At 43.7% G+C, this 13,120-nt stretch overlaps 1 protein-coding gene across 1 annotated transcript in view; it reads right to left on the bottom strand.

Moving 5' to 3' along the window:
* Positions 1–11,251, bottom strand: part of MDM4 (MDM4 regulator of p53) — a 37,035-nt gene extending 25,784 nt beyond the window's left edge. The window contains exon 1 of the mRNA XM_066623203.1: positions 11,111–11,251. The gene's annotated coding sequence lies outside the window, so the exon portion shown is untranslated. The remainder of the gene's footprint in view (positions 1–11,110) is intronic.
* Positions 11,252–13,120: the final 1,869 nt, after the last annotated feature.

The following is a 13,120-nucleotide window of genomic DNA, read 5'->3' as shown; positions in this document are numbered from 1 at the left end:
TGAGCAGAAACTTATGTTAGAGCACCACACCAAGCACATCTTACAACTTTTTAATTTGATAGCATAAAAAAATCTTAACTTCAGTGACTAAGTGGATAATAAATTTTCCAGAAAGTCTTGAAAGCTTGCAACTTCCAGTTCCTTAGAGATCTCAACCTACCCAGAAAGTTCACCTTCTAATATTACAAGATACCTTCTCTAGACTGCAGTCCCAGGTAATCTGTACTGACTGACCCTTTGAGCCCAAAGAGAACTAAGCCCCTGTGACATGTTGAGACAAGACCTGAAAACTTGGAGTTTGCTAAGGTGAGTCACAGGAGTGTTAACCACCAACTCATACACTAGGCATTCTTGTCAGCAATCGTTAACTCAGTCAGCAGGCATGGGTGCGGCAAACTATTCCATGTAGGGGGGGAAACATATCTATGATACAGTTAAATTGATAAATTAGACACAATATTACCAGCATTAAGTAATAAAATACATTATACTTTTGTGCTCTCTCTCATCAACAGGATTCTGATGTTTTAGCTTAATTCCCAAGGGCCGATGAAGCAATGAAAAATCTCTTGTACACACATGGTTTAAATACATTTTTTAAATTACATGTTAACATTTCTTTAAAAGTATCTGTCCACTGTGGGTACTCACTAGCTTCTCTATTCTTAATTGTTGCTGCAATGATGCGCCTATGATGAGATAAAGTGAGGCAATGATGTAGGCCAGTGTTTCTCAAACACTGTGGGTCCGGACCCACTAGATGGGTGGCAAGACAGTTTCAGGTGGGTCCCCATTCATTTCAATATTTTATTTTTAATATATCAGACTTGATGCTAGCATAGTATGTGACTGCATCCGAGGAAATGTGACAGATCTGTACTTTTAACAGACTATTATGTATATGCTTTTAACAATGATAGTAAATGAAACTTACTCCTGGGTAAGTGTGGTTAGGATTGCTAAAGATTTTCCTGCTTGATGTCACTTCCGGTCATGACATCATTTCCGGTGGGTCCTGACAGATTCTCATTCTAAAAAGTGGGTCCCAGTGCTAAAAGTTTGAGAACCACTGGTGTAGGCATCGTGATGTGTTAAGCTATCGACCATCTGACAAAAAGACATCAGAAGGAGGGTAATTTGCTTTGTGTAATCCTGGCACCACAAATGGCAAAACTGAAGAAGATGATACCAATGGCTACATAATGTCAGGCACAGATAATATTGATGGTTGGGGATAGTCAACAGTGGACATAGTTCATTTTTCAACCTTTTGGAAAAACATGATAGGAAGTTGTTTCTTTTTAGTTCAAACATCTGTTGGAGAGGTTCTAATGCTGAACAAGCAACTTTAATGCTGTGTTCCACCATGATTTTTTTTTCTTTAAAATATGTGTAGTACAAAACACCTCAAAGTTTTTCCAATATCTTCATTGCTAGTTCTGTTTCAGTTTCTTCTTCCTCATTTTCATCTGTCAAAGACTTGACAAGTTCTTCTAATTCCTCATTCCTCAACACATCTCAATGTTCTTTGGTATATTCCTCTCTCCCCCCCCCCCCAACTTATCCTGCTACACCAGTAATTCTCACACATTTAGCACCGGGACCCATTTTTTAGAATGAGAATCTATAAGGGTCCACCGGAAGTGATGTCATGACCAGAAGTGACATGATCAAGCTTGAAGATTTTTAACAATCCTAGGCTGCAATCCTATCCACACTTATCCAGGAATAAGTCCCACTTACTATCATTGTTAAAAGAATATACATAATAGTTTGTTAAAAGTACAGGTCTATAACATTACCCCAAATGCAGTCACATACCATGGTAGTATCAAGTCTAATATATTAAAAATAAAATATTGAAATGAATAGGACTCACCTGAAATTGGCTCATGACCCACCTAATGGGTTCCAACCCACAGTTTGAGAAACACTGTGCTACACAAATTTTCTTCATCTCTCCATCAATAGCTGGAAAGCTCTTAAAATAATTTACAACTTCACTCTAAGTTCTTCCAGCAGGCATTTACGGTTTCTCATTTTAATTCATCCATTGCCACTTTGATAAATGTTATTGCATAGGCATCAGTGAATGATTTCCAGCATTCCATAATTTCTAAGTTAAACTCTGCTCAATTGCTGCTTGATTCTTCTCAAATACATGACGGTTGTTTGTGGCCCTGATACACCAGGTGATCCCCTGGTCCAGAAACTGAAGCAGTGAAGTTGTGCTTTGTGGCAAAAACACAATCTTAATATTTTCATTCCCTGTGGCAACAGATGTTGAACAGTAAGGTTCAGTACCTATTAATAATTTAAATGGCAACCAGTATGTCCCTAATATGGGCAGCATGTACCTTATATAAGTCAAGAACTTCATGTCAGACAGCAAACTGGAGGTGGTGACAATGAGGCAGGAGAAGGGCCAAAGGAGGGCACTGCACATCCATCCACCACCACATCCATCCTGCTGCCTCCATGGAGTCCAGCTCCATTCTCTTCTTGCACTGTAATGTGCAAGAGGAAAATGAGCAAAACTCACCTATCTCCCTTGGCCTCCACCACAACCACCATGTTCTCCTCCAATGGGTGACAGAAGGAATACTGACAGCACAGCATTCCCCTTGGTGACACTGAATGAACAAGGAAGAGGGGTAAGTGAAGGGGTAGCTCTTCCTATTACTCAGTGATAATACTAAAGTTGACAATAAAGTAATAATGTCTCTTTAAGCTCTCGGAGAGTGTGAGGCAAAGAAAGAGCACAGAGACTTAGCATGGAAAAAATTTAAATATCAGAGATGCCCCTTTAAGGGCTTGGAGTGGTAAGTAGATCTGCAGGTGGGGCTGCAGCAGTAAAGGATGTAAATGTGGGGACGTTTTACATCTACTTCCTCAAAAAAACTGGACTTAAATGCAGGGAAACTTAGAAAAACTTACGAAACAGAGACCAGTTATATTTGCAGCACAAAGAAGAGGAGAGGGATACAATACTTAAATAAGACACACAACCATTAACTTGGGCAACTTCTGGTAAATACATCTGCTCCCTGAAGCACAAGACAGCCTGATATTTCAAGCAGGTAAGTAAGCATCTCTAACTGCAGACAAAAATTCTACCTTGAGTCTAGCCATGACCCACCTAGCAAATTTTACATCCAATCTTATTATTGTGACCTTGATCTTACTGTGAATTAGAAAATATTCAAATTGCAAACCTCCAAAGGTCTGTCACACAATCAACACTTACCATGAAACTTTTCTTGGTATCTCAAGCTAATTATAAAGATCATATGATCCTACACATACTATTTATAGTTTTTAAAAGTTGGAAACTTTTTAAAACACTATTAAGAGTGTGCATGAACAGGGTGGGCATGCACAATACCAGCAACCATTAAGAGCTAAAGCCCACTATTTCACTGTTAGTTGTGGCAATTTGTGGGGGGGCTCCCTTGTCCAGATTAGAAAGAGATAATAAAAGGACCAAACACACACATTTCTTGTGATGTTTATTTGGTCCTTTAAATGCAGATTAAATGTATAACGGCTCTCCCTTTGCCAAGACAACCTTAATGGAAGAATGAATAATTTTTAATGAATTGTTTCAATTTAAGAGAACTAAAACAAACCAAATCTCCATAAATCACTTGTCAACAACATAATTTACATGTCTGCTACATCCAGAATTCTAGAACTAGCAATCATACTTGCTCTATTTGTAAATGAATAGACTTGATTTGCAGGAAAAGATTCTTCAGTAATTGCAATGATTTGCTTCTTCTACCAATAAGCTACATACTAGGTCCTAGAAAACTAGTTCCATAAATCCTTGTCACCCAGGAATTTACATCCAACTCTAAGTTATGCTGACCATATGAAAGAATCAGACTTTTAAGTTCATATGGTCCAGAAAGACTGCCTGACTAGCTAGCCAAGATGTTTAGAAGCAGTCTCACCCAGCCCTGACACTCAGTAACACTGAGCATACAAGAAATTTAACCTGAGACCTTTTGAGCATGCTCTTAGCACTAATCTATGGTGCATCAGCTTTGCAGTGACTAGTAAACTGGGCTTCTATTTTAAGACCAGTCATATTCTCACCTTGACATTTGTAATATCAGCCTGCTGGAAGGGAAAAACACTGAAACATTTCCACAATTTCCCCCTCAGAAATAATATGAACTAAGCTATGTCCAACCTAGAAAAGGAGTCCAGCAATGGTGCCTGCAGAACTTCTGTGGGAAATTATATTGTTCCACAGTCTAGTCACCAACAGAGATGGCCACCAAGCCCACAGCTTTAGTTGGTGCTCAAGTTTAAGTCACTGAGGTGCAAGACATTGATGATAGGGCTCCAGAAAGTTTTTCTGGAGACTTGGCCAGATGTTTCACCTTCTTTTCACAAGGACCCCGGTACCTGTTCAGAGTGATATTTACCATGTTCCACTAGATGCACTGCCTCAGTCCTGGTTGCTCTCTACAAAGGACATGTGTGACTTGCATGCTTTGAGAAAGTCATTGGCCAACCTGTAGAAGGTGCTGACATCACTGCAGTGGGCTGACTTCCAGAACAACAAGGGGAAGGACCCAGTTTTCTCATCTGATCGTAAATTTTTTTACAACACTCAGATGTCCATAATTTGTCTCCTCTGTTACCATCAGTGGAGAAGAGCTTTGCCCTGTACAGTACCAGCAACAATTTAAATGTGACTTCACTCACAACAGGGCTAACCAACCAACATATATTTATAAATACACATATTCTGTACTGCAAGGTAAAGTATAAAGGAGAAAACTGAAGTTAAAGTCTGTTAATTTTTTCTGAGGGATAAATGGAAGAGTTCTTCACAATGCTGTTCAGGAGTGGACTAAACCGGGAAATCTTCCCACCCCTCAAGGATGCTACATGCACATAGTTTCCCCTACTCAAGGAGGATAGAATGCTCAAAGTAGCTCTGGAAGCTTCCACATTTGGCTCTCCCTAAGTGCAGAACACCACCACATGCAACTGCACAGGGAGGATGAAGAACATTAACATCCTCCGCTTTGCTATGGAACTAATACCTCTGCAATCTTGGAAAATATTACTTCAGTTCTTGAAGTTGGAGTGTATGTTTGCAAATAACCATTTTCAGGACCTTCAGACACCTGCTATTGGGGTCATTTAGTAGTTGCTTTATTGAGCTATCACTGTACAAGGGCCAACACCTCCCAGAATACTAGTTGAAAAACCAGTTACAACTGAAAAAACCATATTTGTTCATTTCAAAATAAAATGTTATTTTTGGAATACATAGATCCCACACAAGTCGCAAATGGTAATCCCACAGCTATTTGGATGTAATTAAAAAAACAGCATCTAAACTGGCAGTGTGAAATCCCCTGAGGTGAAATGAAAAGGGCAATCAATGTAACTTCCAACGGTTTAAATTAAAGGGTGCGCATAAAGGTTGCCAAATTTACGTAAGAGCTGCATCCAATATTCCTCCACTTAGTGAATTATAAAGGGAACTTAAGTGCATTTGTGTCCTAGTTTTAACAAGCACAAATGGTAAGACAGACAAGAAGATTCAAGATTACAAACCACCATAAAAATCAATTCTATCTATCTTCAGGACATGAGTACTTTACATCTGCTGGTCCTCTAATCTGCTGCTGATGTGTACAGAATTTAACCAGCAACAGTAGGTCAGGGGCTAAACTAAAACATCTTTAAAATCACACTACCCTCAAACACTTCCATTAATTTAGTATTGAAAAATAATATACATCACTTTTCAACAAAGTTTAGTTATGTAAATTACTTTATAAATCAATAAAATGGTTCCCTGTCCCAAGGGGACTCAAAATTTTAGAGATAAACACCAGCAAATGCTGGTGGGGAAAAAATGCTATGCTGGTGTCAATGGGGACAGTTGCTCTCCCCCTTTGCAAACTATGAGAGTGTCACCACTTCAAAAGGTACCTATTCTAGTGGTTACCTAGTGGTATTCTAGTGGTTAACCTATTCTCTCTGCAGGAGTGTCATGCAATTTAAAATTTGGTTTCAAATTCAAATCCATCTGTCTCTAAACCCCACAGCCCACACTCAATTATTGCCACCTGCATTCCAGCTCATTTCCCTCACTTACTGAGAAAGGGGGGGAACCAAAGACACACTTGAGAAAGGGCCCAATCCTATTCAACTTGCCAGTGCCAATGCAGCCATAATACAGACCCAAGGTAAGGAAACATTTCCTTACCTTGAGTAGGCCTCCAAGACTTCCTGATCCCCACAGGATGCCAAGCACACCCCATTGGTTCAGCTGCAACAGTTCTAGAAAGTTGGATAGGATTGGGCACTAGGTCCCCTATATATGTACTGGTTCCTTTCTGGAGGTCTTTTTGTAGCTCAGAACAGCTGGCTCTTGTCAGCTCAGCACTATTACACCTGCATGAGACTGGTGATGAGGTCATCCGTAACTTGGATGTCCGTAACTCAGGGAGCTAGTGTGTTTGGCTACAGTCCAATGTATACTCATTCCCAAGGAAATTTGTTCATAAACATAATTCAGAAACATATACAAGACAAGAGGTTCAACACATTCACCAAGAGTTTCCCCAAATTCCACATGCTTGGCTGGTTGATTCTGCAACCAATTGTTGGCACTCTCGAGAGTCTTACACTGTATCGCACTTGTAAGAAAGCACTGCACTATACACTATGTATAGCACTGTTTCTCAACCAGTGGTATGGGTACCACCAGTGGTGGTGTCTTGGGGTACTCGCTGGACACCCTAATACCTGCTGCCCAGCAGTGGGACCAGGAACGCAGATGCCAACCAACAAGAGTTGGCTGCGGCTGTTCACCCTTCTCATGTCCTTGAACTGATGGTGCGAAGATAAGCAGTTTTAAAAAGCCAATCACTTTCAAACTCTTTGATGTTTCAAGTCTGTTCAAAATTTTTAAAAAAATTTTAAGTTATCTTTTTACCAAAAAAAACTTGAAACCAGTTAGTTTCAAGTTCCATTTGGAGAAGCACATACACACATCCCCAATTGCCAGTTGATGAAACGTAAGCAATCCAGGAGTTGATTCTCATTACACTTTAGGCTTCATTGGTCCAGCTTCACCCACCTTGATTCAGAAGAGCTCCAGCCTCTCCTCCCAGCAGCAAAGGCTGAACAAACTTGGGGTCCCAGAGTAGCAGACAGTGATCAACATGAACAACTTGGGGCAGTGACCCCAACATCATCAAGGCAACCTCTTCACCATGGAGAGTTTACAACACCCAAGAAGATGAAGGCAGCCTTGAGGCAGAGATTCCGCATCAGCCTGATTGACAAGATGAAGCTGGGCCGAGCCTCGGCTGACAACTACCCCAATCTGGACCCCAGGCTTCCCTTCCCAGACATAGTGTGTGTGTGTGTGTGTGTGTGTGGTAGCTTCTACTCACTCCTGATCAAGTAGCCTCTTGAGTTCTATCCCTTTCCAAAGCCCCAAGGGGGAAAGAGCACTCTACTACCATCTACTACCTGTAGAACAAGTGGGCTTTCAACAGAATTGTAGCTGTGTTGATCAGGTGATGAGCTTGACAAGCTATATTGAGGCTGGCTTTCAAAGATATAGTTGAAAACTATAGTTTAGTTTTAAAACTACAGTTGTATTTATTATTATTATTTACAGTATTTATATACCGCTTTTCAACTAGAAGTTCACAAAGCGGTTTACAGAGAAATATCAAATAACTAAATGGCTCCCTGTCCCAAAAGGGCTCACAATCTAAAAAGATGCAAATGAATACCAGCAGACAGCCACTAGAACAGACAGTGCTGGGGTGAGATGGGCCAGTTACTCTCCCCCTGCTAAAAAAGGAGCACCCACTTGAAAAGTGCCTCTTACCCAATTAGCAGGGGTAAGAGTATTAAGAGTAAGGGGTATTTATTGACCTAACTGCAGCATATGACACCATGTGGAGGGAGGGTCCGCTATATAAATTGTGTCACATCATCCCATGTAAAAAGCTATCGTTTAGTCAACAATAAGCTAAGTGACAGATCTTTCCAGATCATAATGGGGGATAATGCAAGGTAAGAAGGCTAAACAACAGCCTCCCACAAGGCTCTGTAATGGCACCCACACTATTTAACCTGTACATCACAGACTTGCCAGTAACAAGGGGACGTAAATTTGGATATGCTGACGACTTGGCTCTAGCAGTGCAGGGAAAAAACATGGAGGTGTTAGATGGCCTCCTCTCAAAAGACCTCAAGATCCTGGGAAAATATTTTGCTGACTAGAGGTTAACACCCAGTATCAGCAAAACGGTGACTACATGCTTCCACTTTAACAATAAATTAGCTAATGCAGCCCCGAAGGTCCATCTAAGTAACGAACTACTCCCTTACAATCCTCATCCAAAATATCTTGGAGTAACTTTGGACCACAGTCTCTTAAGTCACACCTCCAGAACACGTCCGCAAAAATCAATAAAAGGAACAACATACTCCAGAAATTAATAGGACCAAGATGGGGAGCTTCAGCCACTACTCTCAGAACATCAGCATTAGGATTGATCTACTCCAAAGTAGAATACTGTGCTCCAGTATGGCTAGCTGTCATACTAGCAAGATTGATGCCAGATTAAATGAAACCATGAGGCTCATAAGCGGCTGTACTCCTGTCTGTTGGCTCCCCATTTTGAGCCACATAACACCACCAGCCCTACGGAGACAAGAGGCTTTAGTGAAAGAATATAGAAAAATCACGAACAACCCACTTTTACCAGTGCATGCAGATCTTCCTCATCTATCAATCAGTAGGCTTAAATCCAGGAAGCCTTCTCTGGCACTCACACAACATCTGCACAATAATTTCAACATCAATGCCCAATGGAAAGCTAAAGGGGCAGTCGAACGCCCAGAAACGGGTAGTTATATAGACTATCCTACACTTAAGGTGCCAGATTTCGATTTACCTCACCAGCATTGGAAAACTTTGAACAGGATCCGTACCCTACATGGTGTTAGGACTCAATGTTTAAATGGGGGCTAGTATCTACCCCTCAGTGTGATTGCGGGTTCTCCCGCCAAACCTTATACGACATTGTGTCTGGCTGCAAACTGAGGGTGTATATTGGCCCATGGTCTGACTTCTGCAATGCAGGTAACTCTGTCCTTGAATGGCTGCATGAACTGGACACTATTTGATCTAGTCTAATTGATATATGTCATTCAATCAATCAATCAATCAATAAATGCTCACTCCCAAGTCATTAGTACAGTGGTTCTGAAACTGGGATGTCATGGTTTGAGAACCACTGCATTTGTTTCACATCAAAACAGTGGGACCAACTGGGGGGGTTCTTTTTCTCCTCCCCAGCCCACCTGCCATCCTAGAAAGCTTTGAATGTCTCCTTAGATTTGGGGGCAGGCAGAGGCAGGTGTGTCAAAGAAAACAGCTGCTTTCCAAGACAGGACCCTTCTCCCTCCAACCTACATCTGCCTGGGTTTCTGTTTGCCACAGTCTCTGGAGCCTGTGCTGGGTGGAGCAGGAGGAATGATTGCAAGGACAAGCGGTTTTGCTGTAATGTGGCACTGTCAACAAGCATGCAATTAAGAGGATGCTAAAAATTTCAAACACACTCTTTAGAATTATACGACTGATTACATATTTAGCTCACATTTTAAAGCATTACTAATGTTTTAAAAGATTCTTTGTTGATTTTAAGTTTTACTTAAAATGGCTAGTTGGGGCATCAAGCATCTTTCATTAACTTTCATTTCAGCATCTTACATAAAAAACACAGCACGGAGTACGACGTAAAGACCTGCGCAGTCTCTCCTCAAAAAACTTTCCCTCTCAAACTTGTTAACACGTTCTCCAACAATTCTGCCATGCTCTCAAAGTCACCTCCAGTTTTAAGTATTCTGAAAGTTATTTTAAAGATCAACTCAATAAAGCCTACTTAGACAAGCCTGCTTTTTTGTGTAGCATCCATACCTGGCGCACAACTGCACACACCTCACAAAATAAAAAGGATTGGACTGGTGTTCTGCCCTTTACAAAAAACAACAAACAAAACCCAGAAATTTGGTGGCCCCAGTGCCTGAGCCTGGTGAGTTCCATTTCAAGGAAGAAGCCCAAGTTTTTAGTTCAGCAGGATGAGAGCTAAACAGGAGTGGCAAGGCAAAGACATTTGAAAGTGCTACCTCTACACTTAGCTTTTCAGCAACACGGTTTCCCCCCCCAGCAATTATTCCAAGGACAGCATTCATTTTACAGCGCCTTTTAGTGACTTAACTGTTGAGAAGGAAGCCAACTGCAGGAGACCAGCCAGTAATCAGCACATGCTATTCCCATTTGACTGGGGCACATGCACTTTCCAAAAACTAGTAGGCCTTGGCTCCCACACCTCTCCTCACTTCCCCCCCCCCGCATCTACAGAACTAAGGTGCAGCCCAATACTATGCAAGTTTACTCAGAAGTAAGCCGAACTAAGTTCAATGGGGCTTACTCCCAGGAGTGCGCGCCGAAGACTGCACACTTACTCCCAGGGAATTATGCCTAGGACTGCAGCCAAAGACAGCCTCAGGCTCCTGTCCCACTGGGCCCAAGGCTGCAATCCTACCCACACTTTCCTGGGAGTAAGCTCCACTGGACCTTGCTTCTGAGGAGACATGCACAGGATTGGGCTACGAAGCTCTAGAAAGCAAAGCCTCTCCTTCAGCGCGGACGGCCCAGCGTGGCACTTTCGGCCAGGCATCCCCACCTCCACACACTCTTCCGGTGCCCCTTCAGCCTCCCCAGGCCCCCCTGCCAGAGGCCTCACGAGGACAGGAGCCCGCCAACGACTCCCAGACCACCGACCAGAGACCAACCAGGCTTGTAGTTCAGCCTCCGCTTGGGGCTTCAGTGAAGCCCGCAAGGACCCCGTGCAAGACCCCTGCGGGCCATAGTAGGCCCACGGAGCGGCCACGCGACGGGCGGCCCCAACGTCCCCCCCCAGGAGCTCCTCACCCGCACCGCCGCCCGAGCAGCCTCTCCCCGCGCAGAGACCCCTTCCTGAAGCGGGGCTCCGTCACCCCACCCCACCCCTCGCCCACGAGGCCTCCGCAGCCACACGCTCACCCTAGAGCCGAGCCATGGTCGCCCAGCAACGGCCGCCGAGGCGGATCCGAGTCTCTCAACGGCCTCCGCGACGCTTCGCCTCCTCCATCTTAGGAAGGGCGGGAGGGCCGCGGGCGCCCATGGCTTTTCGCAAACAACATGGCCGCCACGCTACTTCCGCCCGCACCATAGAGATAAGCCCAGAATGACACGTAAGCCTCAAGTTACTTCCGGTATCGGTCTGAGTTCTTCAACCGGCTGTGAACCATAGAGACCCAGGGAGGGAAAAGCCTAGAGCGGAAGCCGTTTCTATGGAGATAGGGAGGTTGGTGGCAAAGAGGCTACTCGCGGTGAGTCCCAAGCTAGACTTCCGGATCCCCATCGCAGAGAGCAATCGCTCCGCGTGCTGAGCAAGCGCATCCTCTGCAGTGGCTGGGCTCTGCACTCCCGTTTGGAGCACACACAGGAGCAGCTGCCTGGTGCTCCTCAGGGCCACATGGACTGTCGGCACTGAAGGATAAAGAATTGCTCTTCTCATTATCAACTCACAGCCCAATCCTATGCATGTCTGCTCAGGCGCAAGTCCCATTGGTGTCAATGGGCCTACTCCCAGGAAAGTGTGGACAGGACTGGGCTGTCATTAATCAAAGAATTGTTGTTAGGGCTGGAGGAGGAAACAGGGCCTTGCTCTAGTGTGCATTTCACGCTTGGGCTTAGCTACTGTCTGCCTTCCAATGCATCAGCCTGGACCTCACGTTCTCCCCTGAGTAAAGCCCTCGCCATTCTCTCATGGCATGAGAAGAACACACTCAGGACCATAAGAGCCACACTGGATCAGGCCCAGGGCCCATCTTATCCAGCTTCCTGCATCTTACAATGGCCCACCAGGTGCCTTAGAGGCATACAAGACAACCAGAGACCTGCATCCTGGTACCCTCCCTTGCACCCGGCATTCTGAGGTAGCCCACTTCTAAAACCAGGGGGCTGCACATACCCATCACGGTTTGTAAGCTGGGATGGACTTTTTCTCCAGCAATCTGTCCTGTCACCTTTTCAGATGCAATCACCACATCCTGTGGCAAGGAGCTCCACAGACTGATCACACACCAAGAGGAATTCTAACATAGAAGCCTTCCTGCCTGCAGATGCAGCATGGTTACCTGCACACAAGGAGAAAACACCTCACCTATGTAAATCAGGCACCACACATGGATGCCAGTAAACATAAGAGCCCAGCTGGATCAGGGCAAAGGCCCATTTAGTCTAGCTTCCTGCATCTCACAATAGCCCACCTAATGCCTCAGGGAAGACCACAAGACGCCTGCACCCTGGTGCCCTCCCTTGCACCTGGCATTCTGAGGTAATCTTCCAAAATCAAAAGGTTGCACATACCCATCAGGGCTTCTAATCTGTAATGGACTTTTTCTCCAGAAATCTGTCTATTAAAGTCATCTAGGCCAGACAGCCATCTCCACATCCTGTGACAAGGAGTGCCACAGACTAATTACACACTGGCTGAAGAAAACACAAGTATTTGCTGCAGAAGAGGGGGAAGCTTACCTTCCTTTGGAATGCAAGAGATAAAGCTAAAAGGCTTTATCTCAAAGGCCATGGTGCTGTATCTTGCACTTGCTTTCATTTGAAGTTCTTTTTAATTATGCAGATACACTGAATGCTGTGGAGCCCTGTAGAACTGTCTGTAGTTCTCGGAAGCTAAATTGACAAGCATGTTTGTTTTTCTTTAATCCCTTTGTTTGTGTCATGGTATAAGAATAAGTTTGGATCTTCCATAGGAATCAGACTTCCTTGTTCCCTGCAGGACTCTGGCTCAGCACTGTCTCAAACTCAAAACAATTTTTCTATCTCCAGCCTTGTATTGCCTAAGTAATTGCTCCTATAGTACATTATATATTGACACATCCTAGAAACAAACATTAAAGCTCCATGCATGTTTATTAGAAAATAAATCCCACTCTGCTCAATGTGCAACCTTCATAGAAAGGTACAACAGAATTCCAGCCAAAACCAGTC

This window comes from Tiliqua scincoides, chromosome 4 (genome assembly GCF_035046505.1).
Source record: "Tiliqua scincoides isolate rTilSci1 chromosome 4, rTilSci1.hap2, whole genome shotgun sequence".
Taxonomy (NCBI): domain Eukaryota; kingdom Metazoa; phylum Chordata; class Lepidosauria; order Squamata; family Scincidae; genus Tiliqua; species Tiliqua scincoides.
Note: the sequence above shows the minus strand (reverse complement) of the source record. Positions and strands in the feature narration are given on the sequence as shown.